A 23,027-nucleotide genomic window follows, 5' to 3' on the forward strand; every position below is an offset into this window, starting at 1 on the left:
TTTTTTATTTTCCTTTTTTGACGAAATCCAATCAATGTGAACATGAAATATGGGAAGGCATAGTCAATCAAGAGTAGCTTTAATGCCTGTACAATTTTGGGTAATCCATAAAACCTTTGTAATATATTCAACACAATAAAGATTCATGACTTTCCAAAAGCAGTTACTTAACTTACTAAAGTTCAATTAATTGCATATTATTCGGCAACTCGGCCGTACGAAAACCATTTTTTTGTTAAATATCTTGGCTGTGCATATGCACAGCATATGTTTCGAAATGGACAAATTGATATGAAATTTGCGGAAAAGAATCCACGTGTCTTGGAGGGACTCGAACCCTCAACCTCCTACTCTCTAGATAGGCGTGATAACCCCTACACAACAAGACCACTTAAAGGTCACGTTTGCGGAAAAGCCATCAGAATCCGGGTACCAACCTCCACCGCGGTTAGCTCTCTTTTTTGCAAATTGAATATCTTTCGGATGCTTGATTTGCCCAATCTCCACATTTGCTTTACTGTTGTATATCCACAGCCAAGCGAGTGCACATTGTTTATTAAACGAGAGGATCGCACTCCATGCCCCCCAGCAACGGACTGGGCGGGACGGTATAGAATGCGAATTCAATCGCACTCTGCTGTGCCAAAGGCTTGCTTGGCTAAAGCATTTGATGAGTTTGATTGCCTTTACGTAAACGGTCGCGTGTACTCAGACGACTAATGACGGTGAAAGACCGACACTTGATTACAATTAATTGCATATTATTCGGCAACTCGGCCGTACGAAAACCATTTTTTTGTTAAATATCTTGGCTGTGCATATGCACAGCATATGTTTCGAAATGGACAAATTGATATGAAATTTGCGAACAATGTGCACTCGCTTGGCTGTGGATATACAACAGTAAAGCAAATGTGGAGATTGGGCAAATCAAGCATCCGAAAGATATTCAATTTGCAAAAAAGAGAGCTAACCGCGGTGGAGGTTGGTACCCGGATTCTGATGGCTTTTCCGCAAACGTGACCTTTAAGTGGTCTTGTTGTGTAGGGGTTATCACGCCTATCTAGAGAGTAGGAGGTTGAGGGTTCGAGTCCCTCCAAGACACGTGGATTCTTTTTCGCAAATTTCATATCAATTTGTCCATTTCGAAACATATGCTGTGCATATGCACAGCCAAGATATTTAACAAAAAATGGTTTTCGTACGGCCGAGTTGCCGAATAATATGCAATTAATTGTAATCAAGTGTCGGTCTTTCACCGTCATTAGTCGTCTGAGTACACGCGACCGTTTACGTAAAGGCAATCAAACTCATCAAATGCTTTAGCCAAGCAAGCCTTTGGCACAGCAGAGTGCGATTGAATTCGCATTCTATACCGTCCCGCCCAGTCCGTTGCTGGGGGCATGGAGTGCGATCCTCTCGTTTAATAAACAATGTGCACTCGCTTGACTGTGGATATACAACAGTAAAGCACATGTGAAGATTGGACAAATCAAGCATCCGAAAGATATTCAATTTGCAAAAAAGAGCTAACCGCGGAGGAGTTTGGTACCCGGATTCAGATGGCTTTTCCGCAAACGTGACCTTTAAGTGGTCTTGTTGTGTAGGGGTTATCACGAGAGTAGGAGGTTGAGGGTTCGAGTCCCTCCAAGACACGTGGATTCTTTTTCGCAAATTTCATATCAATTTGTCCATTTCGAAACATATGCTGTGCATATGCACAGCCAAGATATTTAACAAAAAAAAATGGTTTTCGTACGGCCGAGTTGCCGAATAATATGCAATTAATTGTAATCAAGTGTCGGTCTTTCACCGTCATTAGTCGTCTGAGTACACGCGACCGTTTACGTAAAGGCAATCAAACTCATCAAATGCTTTAGCCAAGCAAGCCTTTGGCACAGCAGAGTGCGATTGAATTCGCATTCTATACCGTCCCGCCCAGTCCGTTGCTGGGGGGCATGGAGTGCGATCCTCTCGTTTAATAAACAATGTGCACTCGCTTGGCTGTGGATATACAACAGTAAAGCAAATGTGGAGATTGGGCAAATCAAGCATCCGAAAGATATTCAATTTGCAAAAAAGAGAGCTAACCGCGGTGGAGGTTGGTACCCGGATTCTGATGGCTTTTCCGCAAACGTGACCTTTAAGTGGTCTTGTTGTGTAGGGGTTATCACGCCTATCTAGAGAGTAGGAGGTTGAGGGTTCGAGTCCCTCCAAGACACGTGGATTCTTTTTCGCAAATTTCATATCAATTTGTCCATTTCGAAACATATGCTGTGCATATGCACAGCCAAGATATTTAACAAAAAATTACTAAAGTTATTTTGTGAGTGTTGCTTGGCTAAATTTCGTATCATTTTAGAACGAATAATACAAAATTCCTCAAACAACGCTTCAATTAATAACTTTGCTGTATGAAATCGAACCTATTCGCTACTTTCAGCATAACATTGTATGTGAATGAAATTTTGTGAGAACTAGGTGCGTTGCAAAATGCCAACATGAATAATGCTAGCTAGCGCAAAACACTGATTTTTGGTCAATTTTGTATTCGTTTGTTCCAAAAACATGTTCCTATTTTAATAACACTCGCAAAACGGATAATTTCAGCATGATCTGTATCATTTTTTAATGCTACCATGCGTATTGCGTACTCACTGCTGGAAAAGAAATCGCATAAAAAGGAATACACCAATGTGCACTGCCTTTCATTGTTGTTTGTTTATCATTGATGAATAAGAATTCAAGGATCAATTAGCCTACAGAATTAGGCAACATTTTGTTGACAGTACCAGACCATGTTCTAGTCTTCTGTTTTCGATAGACAGAGTGTATTGGAGGCGCGTTATAGATCAAAAGGTTGCAGACGCTGGGACACTTCTCTCGAAAAATCCATCTATCATAAGACGAGTTATTAGTATTCCATCTATCGCCAGCACTTTGAAAACTTTGCTGTTATGTATATTGACCTTAACACTAAGGCCGTCTTCAGTGTCTTGTACTTGGCTAGACTTTCAACGATGATGTCTTGATGTTTGGTCTTCCGACGCAAAGACTAATCAAGGCTTCGTTCGTCGGAATCCATCCTCAAACGCTGGGGTCGGGCCAAATACGTATAGTGTCTGGTCTTAAGACGGCCAGACTGTTCGGATCAGGTGACGACTCAGATATTGTAGTAGTTTGGAATATTTTTGGCACGTACGAGGCAGCATAGGCTGAAGCTCTCGCCACTCTTCTTGGATATAAGAACCATTTCTGGAGTATTCTGCTTCGGAGAGTCCCTGCTCTGTCGTTTTTCTGCTTTGTTGTTCGGCGCGATCGAAATGAAAATCAATCAGTGTCAGTTTTGTCGTGTTTCTGCTCAGTAAGCAGATAGTTTGCACGGTCGAGTCGAGGACCTGTTTATGTAGGAAGAAGAACATTCGTGAAATCCAAATTTGTGGTTCTGTTTTTAACGTTCGGTGAATAAGTGTGCGATTGAACGTGTTTTGTATATGATACAAAACATTTGCAAGATCCTGGTTAATTTGTTCTACTTTGGACGGCTCGTAAGTAAATTAATGAATATATTTTAATTTTTTTCAGCATACTATTATTGACAAACGCTATATATTGTAGGATAGAGCTCCATATTGTTCACCTTAACTACTAACACAAATTTTGCTTCCCAAGACATCTATGAAGGGTTCCCCGCATCTTCACTAGATGATATTGAACTAACATTCCTTTCCTTCCTTTTGTGACTGTAAGGCGTGACCAGGTATACAACTGCTACTGTACTAATCCCAAGTAGCAATTTGCGACAATATACAGTAGATTGCTCAATTGAGTAATTTTATAGTCACCCACGATTTGTACAATCACATATGCTATGCCATGCTATTTCTGGGGAATTTTTCGTCGGATGAGGTATCGGTGAGACTTCGTTTATTTATTTCGACGAACTTCGTTTCGCCTAAAATTAAATAAATCTCTGATTTTTTATATTCGCAATTTATTTAGAAGACGGCTAATCATTCGTTCCCGGGGAAGGGTCTCGAACCACCATAGTAACAATTGTTGACTTCAAAAACATTCGTATCCAGTATTTTGCGCTCGATAATGGCGGCCTCGTGAGTTCCTTTTTGACATTCAAGAGGTAGAAAATATTTCCATCTTTTAATCAATGTAGGCTTTGATTCATTGAAAACATTGGCACTCATCAAGGTTGATACAAACAAACGAATGTCAAATATTTCCCCTAAAACTTCAGTATTTTCTCATATCCATTTTCCTAATACTTTAATTCTATTTTCTAGAAATGTTTCTCGCAACTGAAACCTACATTCCTGCTTTGCTTTGGTTTTTAATTGTATTTAAAACTGTTTTTTAGCGAGTTTGTCGAGTAACATCGAACAAAAGGCCTCACAACTCTCCTCAAGTATCAAGAACAAAACTCTGTCACACAAACAATCAACATTTTACAATAAAATGAAACGTTAAGTTTTCACAAACTTTTATTAAGCTCTTTTAGTGGAATGTCTTCAACAATCATAAGACGAGTTTAGTACATTCTATTTAATTCTTCCACGTTATGTTTTGCATTAATTATTACCAATTAATTCATCTTAGCCTCATCATCATCTACTGGCACAAGTTAAACAAACCACTCTGGTAATGATTTCCATTGTTGTAATCATTCGTTCCATGTTCTCTATCCCAAAACTCTCAAAATTTTTCAGATAAATTTGCGTAAATTTTTTACCATCAACTAATAATAAATAAATTCAAATTCAGTTATTCATACACATTTCTGTCTAACTGAATTATAGTTCAGTATACAGTTTTCTCTTCTTATTTCAAAGATTAATTCGACAAGGGGGATGAACATATAATTGAGATAGGTGTACATATTAGAGTGGGGCAAATCAATGGTTTTTCGAAGCCATTCTGGGTCCTGAACAACTGTGCAGAATTTGGGACCGATTGGTTGCTTCCTCGCTTTCCGCATCGCGTTTGAAGTTTGTATGGAAATGAGTATGGGAGAACGTATATTTTTGCATTTCTACTAATAGAGGTTTCAGTTCATCGTAAACCAAGTGGCACATTGCGTTAAAGTATAACTCAAAGGATGCCGAAAAACTTTGCTGAAGAAGGCACGTTGCTAGGACGTCCACGAAAAAAGTTATAACACTTCGAACATTGAGTGTTCAAACCATATGCAAAAAATCGTTTATTCTGCCAGCACTGCCGAACTACGTAGACCAATAATTTAACTGAGTGTTATTTCAAAATAGTTGATCTTATAGGGCTTTAGAGCTACTGGGAGCTATCCGGAATTATTTCACAATGAAAAAAATCCGATAAGGAGGAAGATGAGGTTTGCCCTTTGATAACCATAGGTTGTTCGGTAGTGCTGGCAGAAACATTGATTTCTTGCATGTGGTTTGAACAATCAATTTTCGAAACATAATAACATTTTTTGTGGACCTTCCAGCTACGTACCTTCTTCGGCAAAGTCTTTCGGCATCTTCCAGACTATATGCTAACATATTGAGTCACGTGATTGATGATAAATTGAAGCCGCTAAGAGCAAAAATGTAAAAAAGCACGTTTTCCCATACTAATCTCCATGTAAATTTAAAACGCGATGCGGCATGCGAGGTTGCAACCAATCGAGCCCATATTTTGCACAGTTGATTGGGGTCCCAAAACGATTCAGAAAAACCTTGATCTCACTTGAGCGAACGAAGTTTGCGTTTTTCCATACAACTGCGCCCCACTCTAGTACATATATACTTGGAAGAAGATATTTTAGAACATTTATTCTTAACCTCAACGTTCTTTATTCATTTAAAGCTATTGAAAAAATATTGTGCCGTTCAGCAGAATCTAACTGAATAATAAGGGACGTGACCGGGACCCGAGTAATCCTTATCACATTCAAATATGGTGGGAATTTTCAGGTTGAAACACGAATGGTTCTTTTTTTTTGTTGAATCGAATCTTCAGCAATCCTGAAAAAAGTATAATTATGATTATCCCCAATTTTCAAATAAATATCGCAATATCTAGACACAAGTTCAATCCCATTACTGAAGATCGTTGACATTTGTTTATTTATTCAACAAATTTTTATTTGATCAATGCAGACTAGATGAGTTCCAATGTTTTCTACCTCTTGAATGTCAAAGTGGGAGGAACTCACGCCGCCATTATCGAGCGCAAAATACTGGATATAAATTTTGGTTCCGTTTGCTTGATTGGTTCTCGAGTTATGCAGAAATTTCAGTTTCATTTGTATGAGAGAGCCTCCCTTTCTAGACGGAGAGAGATCTCGAACCACCATAGAAACATTTATTTTCTTCGAAAGCCTTCACCTGGTATATTTGGTTCCGTTTGTTTAATTAGTTCCAGAGATATGCAGACATTTATGTTTCATTTGGATGGAGGCCCCATCCTTTTCCTGAAATATTTCTTGCCTTCTAAAACCCCCACATGCCAAATTTGGTTACGTTTTCATGATTAATTCTCAAGCTATGTAGAAATTGGTGTATCATTTGTATGAGAGGGGAGGAGGAGAACCTTCGCCAACTCCAAAAACATCTGCATATAAATTTTCACGCCAGTCGATTCAGTTGTTTCCGAGCATATAAGGTTCAGACAGATAGAAATTCATTTTTATGAATTTAGATTTATTTATCACCTACTTCGACACTAAATTGATGCTTATTTTTATTAATTTATTTGGCCCTCTGCTGGAGTGACCTCTGCAGTTCATGTATAACAGTCATCTCCAATCAGCACGGTTTGATTCATTTTCACAGGGTTGCTGTTCGACATTCTGGCAATGTTCCAGGCCCACCGCAGTCTACCAATTTTCACAGTGTGAACGATGGCTGGTTCTCCCAACCGCTGATGCAACTAGTGTTATAGATATAATTATCAAGATGTTGGGGTCAGATCAAATTAGTACACAATTTATGCTTCCAATGCTATACAAAAACGGTACCCAAAAGAATGGTGAAATCGGCTTGCCCCTCGTATGTAAACAAAACATGTTTTTCAATCCAAGGGCCCCTTAACCTACTTGATTCATTCACTCAAAATAATTTTCACTTAGAATCTACTTGAAAACATATGCAGATATTTTCCATGTAGTTTCGGTTGTAAAAGTTAAATGATTCATTAGTGATGGCACTCATTATTCTTAATTCACTAGAAAATAAAATAAAATTTAAGTGAATTTTCGTTTGGCCATGTACTTAAATTTTAAGTGAAACTTCGATAATTTATTTTCTAGTTTCCCTGTAGATGGTATCCCGTCCACTAGAAGCGGACGAGGGCAAAAAAGGAGTAGAAAGTTAATTCACACCCAAACAGAATTCTTTGCAAGTCGTTTTCATAATGCTTCTGCAAAATGTTTCATTAGCGATTGTTAATAAACATACTTTTCGCTCTGAGATCCCCACTCATATATTTTTCATATATTCATTTTGAGTAGAATTCACTAGAAGAGTATATAGATAATATTTTCTATGTTTTCTAATGAATTCCACTACATTTCTTATTAAGATGCACTTATGATTTGAGTAAGTTTTATTTGATTCCAGTAAAGCCGATGAAAGTTTCGAATTTTAAAGTCTACATGACTTTTTATAGTGGAATTAAAGTGACAATTATTTTGAGTGTTGGTGGTCAGAGCTGCCGTAATCTGGAAAAGTGACGTATATGCCATTTTTCAAAAATGGTGTTAACGAGTACTGCCCATGATCACATAGTTGACGTATAAGCCAAAATGACCAAAACACACTTTTTTGCGGATATGGATTCTTCGTACGATTATACATATGTTCCATGAAAAAATATTCATGTTTTGTTCGGAAACATTCGAGTTATGACTGGTCATTTGATCGCATAAGTTGACGTACCTCCATTACCTGCTGCAATATGGAGCAAAAACCTGTCTCATATTTTTTCGACATTCACAATCCACTAATTAAGCATAACAGAGATTTTCGTTTTACTTTGTCGTATTTCAGGACTACACACTCAGTTTTTATTTCTGCAGCTCGGCAAAAATCCGCACAGCCGTGCGCCAGCAAAATAAATAACTGATATTCCGGCAAAAATAGCGTTTGTTAGCTGATTTTCGGCAAATTATTTGCTGATTATCAGCAATTTTGACAGAAATCTCGGCAAAAAACATGTTTGCTGGGGCACGGCTGTGCGATTCTCGGTAAAAGTTCAACATTTTGCTGAGATCCCGGTAAAAAAAATTAAGTGTGTACTTTATGATTTGGGCGTAACTGATTTTGTAATCAAAAATTAATATGCAAGTTCCTGCAAAAGCAAGCATTTCTTGTGAAATCCACGGTATAATCCGACAAAATAAGCTTTCATCCATCGAGGTGTAGCTCTGGAGATAAACGTTCACATTCTTTTGAATCAATAAAATAATGTTTGTTTGCTAAATATTGTCGCCAAAAGTTTTTATTTAAGACAATCGCGATCATTCAAAAGGAAGCATAGCAAAATTGTGTATGGGAAATCACACTTATCTAAATCCCCATTCCTAAGGGCATCTTTAGTAGAGTTATAAATTGTATGGGAGTTAGGAAATGAAATTTAAACTGTAAAAATGCCATCTTCAACAGACGTTATAGTTTTAAAAATTCGAAGATGCCCTAAGGGCTCTTTAGTAATGTTTCAGTTATAGTTATATGTGTAGTAATTTATGGGTATTTTCTAAAAGTGTATATCAGAACCAAAATCTAGCTTCATTTTTTGCGTGGCAGGAGAGGTCTGCCACTGAGGACTTAACACATAAGAATTAGTGCGTGTAAAATGGCTTTTTATTTGTAGCTCAGCTTGATAATATTGGTATGTATATCTCGAGCGCATTTACCGGGAAGGGTCCTAATATATTCCACGGCTGTTATTTTAGTTTTTACAATTGCAATGCAATTCTTATTCATGTTTTTCATTACCTTACCCGGACAGAACTGAATTATAAAACATGAAATTGACTTTGATGTAGGATTCAAAAGAGCAGGCAAAAATATAAAAAAATGCACCGAAGTGTTATTTAAATATCAAGATGTGTTATGGATAAAAACAAACTAATAGCTCGAGATATTAATCACTTCTTCCAAATACCATTAACTGATAACATCATGATATTTCATAGCAAATATGGATATTGTCGTCTGATATTTTGTGCTTTCATATCCTACATATAAATGAGGCCCATATCACATTTTGCAATCTAATCACGATTGATTTACTTCTAATCCTCGTCTACTCGGGTATTTTAGAATAGGGATTGGAACTATGTTTGCTTTAAATTTGGTTGGAACGAGGGCTTTGGCCAATACATGAAAAGGGTAACTGCTTGCACACTTGTTACAGAGCCATTCTAATGCTGTAATAGTGCAGAAAACCCCGTACGGTACTGATTAAATTCTTTGCAACACGAACTCTTCCACACATAATTTTATCTTTACCACATAATTTTAATTTTCACGGAAAGAGCTATCCGAAAAACCTTTCCCGGAAACTCGAACTTTTCAAAAGATTTCCCTTCTTCAATCAATAAATCGTTGGAACTAACTACAATTATTCTTTAGCGCTATATAACCACACATAGTAGCCTGGTTTTTACGCCATGTTATGGGAACAAACATTTCACAAAACGTTTGGTTGATCGCATAAACTGTCGTATGCATATTTTGACCACTCCAAACAAAGGAATAATAATCAATTCCCCGCGGCCTTAAAATAACTATAGTTATTTTAGTATATATTAGTATACTAATATTGTCCATTTAGACAGATTAGTTCATGTATTTTGTTGATTTATGTGATGATTCGGGTAAAATTAATAAAAATGCGTTTTCCCAACATCGATGGTGCTGGTTGTTACGTCAACTATGAAATCATAGGCAGAGTAGTACTCAGCGTTCTCTTTAACAAAAAAATGGAAAACATGTTTGTTGTATTTTGGCGCATACGTCACTTTTTCAGAGGGGCGACAACGGTTTTTTTTTTCATATGGAGTTTGGCAAGTATGACAGTACCCTCTTATTTGGCGCATACATTTATACTCCAATGTCAAAATGCTCATATACTATCATAAATTGTCGTGGTATTTGTGAAAATTTGTGTTTTTTATCGTTTTTACAAGAGAGAGTGGTGTCGAAAGTACATATTAAATTAAAGATTGCAACGAACAAAAATAGACCAATTCCGTAAAAATGTAGTGTTTTCACTTTATTCCTTACGCGAAATATGCAGATAAATAGTTATGTTGGTAAAAGAAACTCTTTGCTGAGCAGAAACAGTTATTTCTCGCATTATCCAAACTTTGTGCGTTTCAGAACAATCTCACTCACTGCAGTGTTCATTTTTCATAGACTACGGCGTAGTGTTAAGTCCGTCGCACAATGGATCCGGAAGGCAATCCGGAAATTTGACAGCCAGTTTGAATACATGTCAAACGTAGCAACGCACAATGCATCCGGAATGAGTTGGAAACCGCAAACCTGTCTGCACCATTTGAACAATCTCAAACTTTGCGGACAGGTTTGCGTCAAAAAATAAACAAACCACGAGAAAATAATGATTCATTTTTACTTCCACTGGAAATTGCAAGGAATTTCCATTGAAAATTTCAAGTAGATAAAACTTAAATAAATATGTTGATTTTCTATGGGAAAAGGTAAGTATGTTTCTAAGGAAATTATAAAGAGTTGCAACTGGTAATTAAATATCATCGGAAAACTCTAAGGAAATTTCCTGAGAAATTGTAAGAAATGTTCGTGGAAAATATTGTAAGAATTTTTCAGGGGAAATTGTAAGGAACTTCCATACGAAATTGCGAGGAATTTCTTCGGGCATTTGTAAGAAATTTCCATTAGCATCTGATAGCAGGGTTGCCAAAAATACAGAATAATCTGTATTTATACAGATTTTTTACTAGTTTTCGAACACAGAATCTGTAATACAGATATACAGATTTTTTCAATCACGATCTGTGTGTACAGATATTTTAAATTTGTATTTACCAGAACCGTATAATATCCAATATAATTTTTAAATGTTTCATAAACGCGATTACATATTTTTTTTATTTCTTGCACAGTCTGACAGTTCCTTAATTTTAATGTGCTGAACTCAAAAAGAGCGGCCTCGTTTCGTACACATTATGACATATAGCAATATCAAAGACAAACAGACATAATACTTTTCATCGTCACTGATTTACTGGTCAATTTAAATAACCATTAGTTGGCCAATCGATCACTCGTGGTGCCCGCATCAGATTTGCTCGAGTTTGACATTTGCTCGCTAACGCCACTGATTGAAAACAACAGATGTCGTTAGTGTTCGTACGACGATAAATTTTATAAGTAAATGTTAAAAGTGTTATGTCTGTTGTCTGTGGCAATAGGTTTTCGCCATAAAAGTAAAGTGATGCATCATCTGCTAATGAGAAACAAAACGGTATGTCGGATGACTTATATTATGTTTTTGCGACTCGAGCTGATAATGGTTTCGTAATTTACTAAACTTAAACAAAATACACACCGGTTGTTATTTTATTTTACACGCAAGATTTGAAATGTTGCAAGTAAAAATCACTTTACTATTAGAAATATTCTCAAAGTACATAAAGCTAAACGGGGAGGGAGGGGATCAGACGTAGCGTCAACTTTACGTCATATAATTTGTTAATAGCTTTTAAGGGTAATCTTAACATGTTTTTATGTGTCTTGTGACTTTCAGTAATATTTGTGTGATGGTTATGATTTTTTTCCCAGAAAAATCACATAGTTAAATTTTCCAGGTGAGAAAAGCGCTGTAATACAACATTCTATGATTTTTTCAATTGATTGATAGACGTTAAAGAATGACGGTAGTAACAATTCGATACAGATTTTTGGAGTACGAAATACAGATGAAAAGATTTTTTGGTTGAAAAATACAGATTTTCATTTGGCAACCCTGTCTGATAGGGATTTCCATCAAAAATTGTTAAGAATTTCCATAGGAAATATGTCCAAGGGCTTGACGATCCCTCCCCAGGCCATCTGCGAGTTGTGGGGCTTGCCTAGGATGTGGTGGGGTTTGACAGTGGGCCCTGTTAAACCTCTATAAAAAGCTGCATGTATCCGCAAGTAGGCCCCACCAAAGCGACCGTGTGCCGCTCAAAGCGCACAAGCCCAAGTCCTGGTGTTAGGTGGGACGCTAAACAGCCCTGACACGACGGCCCTCCGACGAGACAGGAGGTTTGCGCTGGCCCAATAAGCCGCCTAGAAAACCAATCATTACGAACAATATAAGAGATAATGCGACTCGATATAATCGGCAAAGACCTAGGCGACGAATACAGGATCACGATTGGAAGCTTGGAACATGGAATTGCAAGTCGCTAGGGTTCGCAGGATGATCTACGATGAATTACATCCCCGCAACTTCGACGTCGTGGCGCTGCAGAAGATCTGCTGGACAGGACAGAAAGTGTGGAAAAGCGGGCATCGAGCGGCTACCTTCTACCAAAGCTGTGGCACCACCAACGAGCTGGGAACCGGCTTCATAGTGCTGGGTAAGATGCGCCAACGCGTGATTGGGTGGCAGCCAATCAACGCAAGGATGTGCAAGCTGAGGATTAAAGGCCGTTTCTTCAACTATAGCATCATCAACGTGCACTGCCCACACGAAGGGAGACCCGACGACGAGAAAGAAGCGTTCTACGCACAGCTGGAGCAGACATACGATGGATGCCCACTGCGGGACGTTAAAATCGTCATCGGTGACATGAACGCACAGGTAGGAAGGAGGAAATGTATAGACCGGTCATCGGACCGGATAGTCTGCACACCGTATCGAATGACAACGGCCAACGATGCATAAACTTCGCAGCCTCCCGCGGAATGGTAGTCCGAAGCACCTTCTTTCCCCGCAAAAATATCCACAAGGCCACATGGAGATCACCTAACCAAGAAACGGAAAACCAAATCGACCACATTCTTATCGACGGTAAATTCTCCTCCGACATCACGAACGTCCGCACTTACCGCAGTGCGAATATTGAATCCGACCACTACCTCGTTGCAGTATGCCTGCGCTCAAAACTCTCGACGGTGTACAACACGCGTCGAAGTCGGACGCCGCGGCTTAACATTGGGCGGCTACAAGATGGTAGACTAGCCCAAGAATACGCGCAGCAGCTGGAAGTGGCACTTCCAACGGAAGAGCAGCTAGGCACAGCGTCTCTTGAAGATGGCTGGAGAGATATTCGATCCGCCATTGGTAGCACCGCAACCTTTGCACTTGGCACGGTGCCCCCGGATCAGAGAAACGACTGGTATGACGGCGAATGTGAGCAGTTAGTGGAAGAGAAGAATGCAGCATGGGCGAGATTGCTGCAACACCGCACGAGGGCGAACGAGGCACGATATAAACAGGCGCGGAACAGACAAAACTCGATTTTCCGGAGGAAAAAGCGCCAGCAGGAAGATCGAGACCGTGAAGAAACGGAGCAACTGTACCGCGCTAATAACACACGAAAGTTCTATGAGAAGTTAAACCGTTCACGTAAGGGCCACGTGCCACAGCCTGATATGTGTAAGGACATAAACGGGAACCTTCTTACGAACGAGCGTGAGGTGATCCAAAGGTGGCGGCATGGCAGCTATGGCAGCTAATGCACGAACACGGTTTTCCGGATAAACTGACACGGTTGATCAAAGCGACGATGGATCGGGTGATGTGCGTAGTTCGAGTTTCAGGGGCATTCTCGAGTCCCTTTGAAACCCGCAGAGGGTTACGGCAAGGTGATGGTCTTTCGTGTTTGCTATTCAACATCGCTTTGGAAGGGTAATACGAAGAGCAGGGATTAACACGAGTGGTACAATTTTCAATAAGTCCGTCCAGCTATTTGGTTTCGCCGACGACATAGATATTATGGCACGTAACTTTGAGAAGATGGAGGAAGCCTACATCAGGCTGAAGAGGGAAGCTAAGCGGATCGGACTAGTCATCAACACGTCGAAGACGAAGTACATGATAGGAAGAAGTTCAAGAGAAGACAATGTGAGCCACCCACCACGAGTTTGCATCGGAGGTGACGAAATCGAGGTGGTAGAAGAATTTGTGTACTTGGGCTCACTGGTGACTGCCGAAAATGACACCAGCAGAGAAATTCGGAGACGCATAGTGGCTGGAAATCGTACGTACTTTGGACTCCGCAAGACGCTCCGATCGAATAGAGTTCGCCGCCGTACCAAACTGACAATCTACAAAACGCTAATTAGACCGGTAGTCCTCTACGGACACGAGACCTGGACGATGCTCGTGGAGGACCAACGCGCACTTGGAGTTTTCGAAAGGAAAGTGCTGCGTACCATCTATGGTGGGGTGCAGATGGCGGACGGTACGTGGAGGAGGCGAATGAACCACGAATTGCATCAGCTGTTGGGAGAACCATCCATCGTTCACACCGCGAAAATCGAACGACTGCGATGGGCCGGGCACGTAGCCAGAATGTCGGATAGTAACCCGGTGAAAATGGTTCTCGACAACGATCCGACGGGCACAAGAAGGCGAGGTGCGCAGCGGGCAAGGTGGATCGATCAGGTGGAAGATGACTTGCGGACCCACCGTAGACTGCGTGGTTGGCGACGTGTAGCCATGGACCGAGCCGAATGGAGAAGACTCTTATATACCGCACAGGCCACTTCGGCCTTAGTCTGATTAAATAATAATAATAATAATAATAATAATTCCATAGGAAATTGTATGAAGTTTCCATAGAAATTATTTAAATACTACCAATGGCAAATTACAAGGGATCTCTATTGAAAATTTCTAAGAAAAATTATATGGGATTTTTATGGGAAATTGCTAGGAATTTCCATGAGAAACTGTTATGGGATTTTTCATGAAAAATTTTGAGGAATGTTTTCCATGAACAGAGAGGAACTTCCATGAGAATTGTATGGAATTTCCATTGAAATTTCTGGAGGAATTTCTATAAGAAAATTTGAGGGATTTCAATTGACAAACTGCTAGTAAATTTAAAGAATTTATATGAGAATTTGTAAGGAATAAGAATTTGTAAGGAATAATAAAATTGGCAATGATAACGAGGCAAGGGGGCAATATCGAAGTGGACTCATTCTAATGTGTGTGTCTTTATTCTTGGATTGTGAATCAATGGCTCTACAGTGCACTGCGAATTTTTATCCGATAATTCTATCAGGCGAGTTTCAGCAATGTGCGTACAGTTTTCCTACTGTTCAACTTAATTCGTCTACAGCAGAAGGGTTTCGGAGTGGGTTGCAAATTCAAATCCAAAGTATTCATCCTAACTAGAAGCTATCGACACGGGTGCATAATATCATGATTCGCGGAAAAGGCTACAAAAGGGGACACATACATAATGAAATAAACTGCATTTCAAGATGCAGAGTTTTAATTAGATCCACAGAATTGTACATGTCGTTTCATTTTGTATTTTGTTTTATTAAATCATGTTTATACACGAAACTAAGGCTGACATTTTGAACAGTGGTCGGTTGATCTACTTGGTCAAATGCCCACCTGACAGTGATGTCGTGTATTATGAAATGCAATTGAAAAGCATATATTAGTCGACCTTTCCAATCATTTTAAAGAGATGCTGTTTATTACTTCCGCGAACTCACATTTAATTGAATTTATTTAAATATAACGCAATAATAGCGGGAAAATCGATTTTGACATTTTTTCCAAGGGATATGCAACGAAGGGTCGGGCCAATTTTCAATGGAAAAAATAACCTGATGCTCTGCGGATAAATTGGGTAAAGAACTGAATCGTTCCCTCACTGGACTATTTCGGTATTTCGGTTTGGTAGTTTGGTAGTAGTTTGGCATTCTCTTCTCTTCAACAGAAGCTTTTGTGCAGCTCAATCACCCGAATCACCCAGCTAACTTCTACCGACATTCGATCATCATTTAATGAACAACATCGTTGGCTCAATACCAGCTGCTTGGGGTATAGGTAAGTTTTCGATGAGGAATCGAGCGATTTCTCAAATAGTTCCAAAGAACCTACTTTTGTTTAGTGCCAATATTTAATACCAAGTTTTACATGGTGGTGGCTGATTCGGGGCCTTTCTACTTGGTTCGAATCCGTTAGAATATAGGTTATCGATATTCTTCCTATATCAAAGCTGAAGAAAACAGAAGCTTGTATAAATTGAATTGTTGTAAAAGAAATCGATAGATAATTCTTATGTTTTATCAAGCATCGGCAGATACCAGCTTACAAAAAATCTACAAAAATGTTGCTATGACATCAGTGCTAAGCCTTGTTCTAAAGGTCGTTCATAGATTACGTATTGTTTGCTGAAATATTATTTCTGGGTACCGTCAACTGGGGGGAAGATGATCATTTTTAAGACAAAACATGCAATAACAATGAGTGTTTACATTTTAAATAGAAACAAATATTTTCAAAACATGTACTGCTATACGTTGCAATAATCAACAACTTTAGTTTTCTGAAATGCGTTCGCATTTATTAAAATAAATTAAATTATCACACATTTTTTGAGTAATTTGGTTTGGGGTGAAGTTGATCAAGACAACTCTACTAAAATCATTATGACCTAGTAGTCAAAATACACTAGATTATTTGTATGAATGTTGATTTTACTACGTAAAGAAGTCTACGAAGTCAATATTTGAAACGAAAATAGCGTCATTTATGACTATCTCTCTCTTTCTTCCACAAAATACATTTTCATGATTATAATCGAAAAACTCGGATTTCTACCTAGCGATAACATTACTTGAACGGAGAATATTGTTGACTACCGTTTCATAAACAAATTTGGCACTTTTGACTGACACATCAAATGATCATCTTCACCTCAATGATCATCTTCCCCCCAGTTGACGGTACCGAGGATTGTTCAAACGCTTTTTGATGATATTATTATTTTTTTCCAAAAAAAAATCCGAGAACAAAAATATAAATGCATAGGGTATCTGTTCCATTATTAATAACATGCTCCTATAGCAATACCATGGGGGCAGCAGGGACTATGTCCAAGGGCTTGACGATCCCTCCCCAGGCCATCTGCGAGTTGTGGCGCCTGCCTAAGATGTGGTGGGGTTTGACAGTGGGCCCTGTTAAACCTAGCTATAAAAAGCTGCATGAATCCGCAAGTAGGCTCCGCCAAAGCGACCGTGTGCCGCTCAAAGCGCACAAGCCCAAGTCCTTGTGTTAGGTGGAACGCTAAACAGCCCTGACACGACGGCCCTGACACGACGGAATTCAAGGAGCAGTTCCCCTAATTGATTTTTTTTTATTAAAATCAGATTAGAATTTTTTATGAGAAGCATGGCTCTCTCCAAATTGAAAAAAAAAACTTAGCAATCCTATTCCTCGATAATTTTATTGTTTTCCAAATTTCTCAAACAGGCTGGTCTTAGATGGCAACTTTCAGTAAATACTCTGAAAAATGAAAAATAAATCATTTTTTTAGTGTAGTTGACACCAAATCACATTCCTCGATCATTTCATATCTTGATACACCTTATCCAGACACCAGAAATTTATAATGTTAATCGAGAAAAAAACGGGAATTCAATAATTGACGTTAAGTGGATTGAATAACATCCAAGATCTGATTTTCCATATATCCATATCAATAGTATTTTAAAAGGTTGTCCGAATGATGTTCGCTTTGTGTGGTATGACATATTTCAGATTTTAGGGGCTTTCATGTAAATCTCTGATATTGCAAAAGATTGCTTTTAAGGTGAAACTGTGCCCAAGAAATCCGAATTAATAACAATTTCAATATACCTCGCATTTTCAGAACCGACAGAAAACCGTCAACTAAGCTCTGTTGCATCGTAACAGACCTGAAATAAAAGATGAGTCTAATTGACTAAATATTAATTAAGTGAATTTAAGAAAATAGTCTCCAGAAAATCCATGATGGAACACTAAGTGATCATTCCTTCAGAAAAAAAATCGCCCATAGCTCAGAGTTTTGGTACTTTAAAGATTTTAATGCGATTATAAATCAAATGGAGCATTACTACATTCCAAAAACTAAATTCTATAAATCTAATTACCTGTTACTTGAAGTCAAAGATGAATGTCTTAATCCAATCAAAGTTCAATTACACACAGCACTCAGATTATTTTCATTCTAAAGGTTCACAATAGATATATTTAAACGATAGCACTATAGACAACTATGTAGATTTGAATAAACAAAACTTCATCAAGATTATTGTATCATTGGAAATCAACTGCACACTATATCCACAATAACGGTGTCATTCATTGCTTGCTCGTAACTATGGTTATTCCGAGAGAAGTTTATTTGTTGATGTTATCTTCTGCAAATATTGTGATGTATTATATACCACCAACACCATATGCTTCAACAATCTCACCGGGATACTTTGGCCACTTGCAGTTAACCATCACTTTTCCCAGACAGCTGGAAATGTTGGGAGCAATCAGAGAGCCTCCAACCAACAAGGAACGAAAAAATCAATGAAATTCAACACAGAAATTTAGCAACACAAAAAAACTATTAAAAATTTCCCTACATGAGACGCGCAACTTTTATCACAAGCGAACAAAAAATGTTTTCACTGCAATAGAAAAAGAAACTGCTGGTGGTACACTACTGAAAACTCCACAGAACTAGCGATAAGAGCAAATAAGGGAACCAACTTCTATGAAAAGTTTAAATGATGACATAACTATTCTTCTTCCACATTCTCGATCATCTCATAAACCAATCATTAATGTCAAGACGCTCCATAATTTATATGCGTATCACACAACACTAAATAATTAATGCATAAATTGATGTGCTTTGTCTTTCCTAACTGCGAATTTCAGGATTGCGTGCCCACACTAATCTGGTGGCTTAATACAAAAGTCTCTTCTTCAACAGCACAAAAGGATTCGGTTCGGTATCTCGATTGTCACTGGCTTCCGTTGCATGTCAGTATCCACAACTTGTTCAGATTCAAATATTATGACTCACTACATACATATGATGTCAAAGCAACTATCAACATACAACAAAGAAAATATACCACTTTCAAGCTTTGTCTATTCCGAAGGGCTTTTTCCGATACGTGTTATGCCATCAAAGGTTCGACGACAACTGCCATCAGCTGAAACCACCGACGACCAATCAGACTGTAGTGTATATTATCCTTTCGGCAACTTTTCCGCTTCCAATTTTCCACCGATCACCGCTTCTCTCACCCACCGGGAAATTATGACTCACGTGCCATTCCAGGAATGTTCGCCAATAACTGCCGGCTGACGACACGACCAGCAATGGGCATCAATATACTGACCCTGTCTTTGTGGCGTCAGTGTACTTTAAATTAAAACATTAATATAGGTAGAATCCATCGTCCTTGCCGGGACGTGATTTGAATTCGAATCCTGTTGTCACCCAGAGAAGAGCAGTCCCAATTGCCGGCGCATGCGCCCAAGTATATGCCCGAAGTTTCCCGAGAACCACGACTAACACATGTGAATAAGAGCCAGAATGGATAATAAAAACAGTAAAAAAAAGTTTTTGTTGTGGCCTGGAATTAATGAATGTAGGGTAGATACATTAGCTATGGCTATGGTTAGATTGTGCAGTTCAAATATTGCGTTATATTACAGTATCATTTTTTAAAATGAGAGTTTTGCTATTATACCAGTATTCTAAATCGATTTAATCTACACAGTTTTTTTTTAATTATATGTGTGTACTTTTTTTATTCTAGGGCCTATACAGAAAAAAAATCGAAGGTGCAGCGGTGCAGCCCAATAGGGTTGTAGGCGAAGGTGACGTTGGACTAAGTAGCTGTATGTATTAGATGTTACCCAGCTTTACACGCTCGCCACAATGGCGCCTAGGCAACGGAGGAGATGACTACGTCAGTTCAGCGGACGATGGAAGCCAACCAGCCGGAAACCAACACCTAAAGACCAATAAAGCAGCTGATAAAGATGGCATCGGAGCTGAGCTCATCAAGCTGGGCCCGGAAAAGCTAACCACCTGCACAAACTGATAGTAAGAGTCTGGGAAACAGAACAGCTACCGGAGGAGTGGAAGGAAGGGGTTATATGCCCCATCTACAAGAAAGGCGACAAGCTTGAGTGTGAGAGCTTTCAAGCGATCACCATCCTTAATGCCGGCTACAAAGTGATGTCCCAGATCAACTTCCGTCGTCTGTCACCATTAGTAAATGAGTTCGTGGGAAGTTATCAATCCGACTTTGTTGACGGCCACTCGACAACGGACCAGAACTTTACTGTACGGCAAATCCTTCAAAAATGCCGTGAATACCAGGTCCCAACGCACCATCTGTTCATTGATTTCAAGGAGGCATATGACAGTATAGACCGCTATGAAAAATTATGGACGAGAACAGCTTTCCTGGGAAGCTTACCAGACTGATCGAAGCAACGGTGGATGTTGTGAGCAGGGGGATCTTAAGGTCACTCCTCACGTAATCCAAGTTTAAAAGTGCTCGCGTTTTCGGGGGCACACCACTCGATTCAGAGGCGGCGCACAACTGTCATTTTTGTTGATTTAGCTTTGCTGCGTCGCAGCATGCGTGAAATAATAAAAATGACAGTTGTGCTTTGCTTCCGTATCGATTGGTGTGCCCCCGAAAACGCGAGCACTTTTATACTTGGATTCCGTCAGGAGTGACCTTAAGACAAGATGATGGACTTTCGTGCCTGCTGTTCAACATTGCGCTAGAAGGTGTCATGCGGAGAGCCGGGTGTAACAGCCGGGGTACGATTTTCAACAGATCCAGTCAATTTATTTGTTTCGCGGATGACATGGACATTGTCGGCCGAATATTTGCAAAGGTTGCAAAACTATACACCCGCCTGAAACTTGGAGCAACCAAAGTTGGACTGGTGATGAATGCGTCAAAGACAAAGTACATGCTTGTAGGCGGAACAGAGCACGACAGGGCCTGCCTGGGAAGCAGTGTTACGATAGTCGGGGATACATTCGAGGTGGTCGAGGAATTCGTCTACCGTGGATCCTTGCTAACGGCTGATAACAATGTTACTCGTGAAATACGAAGGCGCATCATCTGTGGAAGTCGGGCCTAATACGGGCTCCAGAAGAAACTGCGGTCAAAAAAGATTCACCACCGCACCAAATGTGTTATGTACAAGACGCTGATAAGACCGGTAGTCCTTTACGAACATGGACAATGCTCGAGGAGGACTTGCAAGCACTCGGAGTATTTGAGAGACGGGTGCTTAGGCCCTTCTTTGGTGGCGTACAAGAAGACGGTGTGTGGCGGCGAAGAATGGACCACGAGCTCGCCCAGCTCTACGGTGAACCCAGTATCCAGAAGGAAGCTAAAGGTAGGTAGCCGGTAGCCAGAAGGGTACGATGGATAGGGCATGTTGCAATAATGCCGGACAGCAACCCTGCAAAGATGGTGTTCGCTTCCGATCCGGCAGGTACTAGACGGCGTGGAGCACTGCGAGCGAGGTGGGCAGACCAGGTGCAAAACGACATGGCGAGCGTGGGGCGCATTCGAGGATGGAGAGATGCGGTCTCGAACCGTGTATTGTGGCCAGTACTGGAATTTCTCATGTTCAATGAAAGATTTATTTGTATTTATTTTTGTATTTATTACCACTTTCAACTCGGTGAATTAAAGGAATATGATTAATTTATCGACCAGTCACTATTCTTCGCATATATTTATTAAAATACTTTGCAAATTTTGATTTTATTTAAAAGCGCAACATCCTTTCATGCGAACCCACGATTCTTTCATTTGGTCGCCTGAAATAGAAAAACTTGCTTTGCTCTCTGTCTTATGACGATCACGATCTTTTCCAGTACTGATTGTGGCGTCAAATTGTTGATTCAGTGTTATCTGTTTAGATGTAAACTAAATAAATGAAATGAAATAATGGCGGATGCTATAAAGAATTTGACAAGATCTGCTTCCCGACACTGAACTGAAAATTTGGTCCAAGAGGGCACTGCACGGACTACTTTGTCTCTTTCTCGCTGCAAAGAAATTTGAAAACAACTAGGCCAGTAAATGTTAAAATTTATAAATTTATGAATAATGAAAGAGATCTTTCCGTGCAATGCCCTATCTGCCGTAATCTGGCAAAGTGACGTATACGCCATTTTCTTGAAATGGTGTTAACGAGTAGTACTCATCGTACTCTTTAACAGAAAAATGGAAAACATGCATGTTGTAAAATGGCGCATACGTCACACTTTTACGGCAGCTATGGCTTCTATTGTGTTGTTTATTTTTCAACAATTGAAAAGAATTTAGCGTTAGCGTTGTTACGGTATACTTCGTAGATTGGACACTAGTGCCTCGCAGCTGATATGTTGTTTATGCGTTTATAATTGAAACTCTTGCCAGCCGGCTGTCGAAAGAGTATATAGTAAAATCTATTTTATTTATATTTTTATTCTTTAAATGTTCATGAACCGAATACTCCTTATTTTGAAACGCGCGGAACGATAACGAGCTAAACAAGCAAGACGGATCGACAACACCAACGCACTGGTGTGATGGTACCACGCCGGTAAAGAAATCGCGCCCCTATAGGGTATACTGTTTAGTATACTGTTCAGCACGGCCGCATACTGAACTCGAGAGTCGATAAACAAAAACAAAATTGGAAAAATTTCACCGCACTTGCTATGTACTGAGACCGGTCAGCCGAATGATGTCATTATCCGGAACGAAAAATCTGTATCTCCGGTTACCTCGGACCGATCGGGCTGATTCTTTGGCCACATGATAAGGGACCCCACCCTGGATGCACTGTCCAGAAGCACTGAACGCTACGGGAAGTCCACTTTTCGCGCATTGAAAAAAGCGTCACCCGCCAACTGAACAACGCACAATGGTCGGATTCGTCAAATTTCACGACATAAATCGATAACTCGAAAACCATCAGTGCTAGAGTTTTGACGTCTTCAGAAGATAAGATCCACAAGAAGA

At 39.5% G+C, this 23,027-nt stretch overlaps 1 protein-coding gene across 9 annotated transcripts in view; it reads right to left on the reverse strand.

The window, feature by feature from the left end:
• LOC134219261 (uncharacterized protein CG3556) overlaps positions 1-19,226 on the reverse strand; it is a 121,957-nt gene extending 102,731 nt beyond the window's left edge. The window contains exons 1-3 of one of the 9 annotated variants that reach the window (XM_062697972.1): positions 19,056-19,226; positions 18,444-18,518; positions 18,117-18,386 (exon numbers count right to left, since the gene is read on the reverse strand). The gene's annotated coding sequence lies outside the window, so the exon portion shown is untranslated. Of the gene's footprint in view, positions 1-18,116; positions 18,387-18,443; positions 18,519-19,048 lie in introns of all 9 variants that reach the window. The other 8 variants (XM_062697980.1, XM_062697973.1, XM_062697977.1 and 5 more) reach the window with 8 other exon arrangements.
• Positions 19,227-23,027: the final 3,801 nt, after the last annotated feature.

This window comes from Armigeres subalbatus, chromosome 3 (assembly GCF_024139115.2).
Source record: "Armigeres subalbatus isolate Guangzhou_Male chromosome 3, GZ_Asu_2, whole genome shotgun sequence".
In the NCBI taxonomy this organism is placed as follows: Eukaryota; Metazoa; Arthropoda; class Insecta; order Diptera; family Culicidae; genus Armigeres; species Armigeres subalbatus.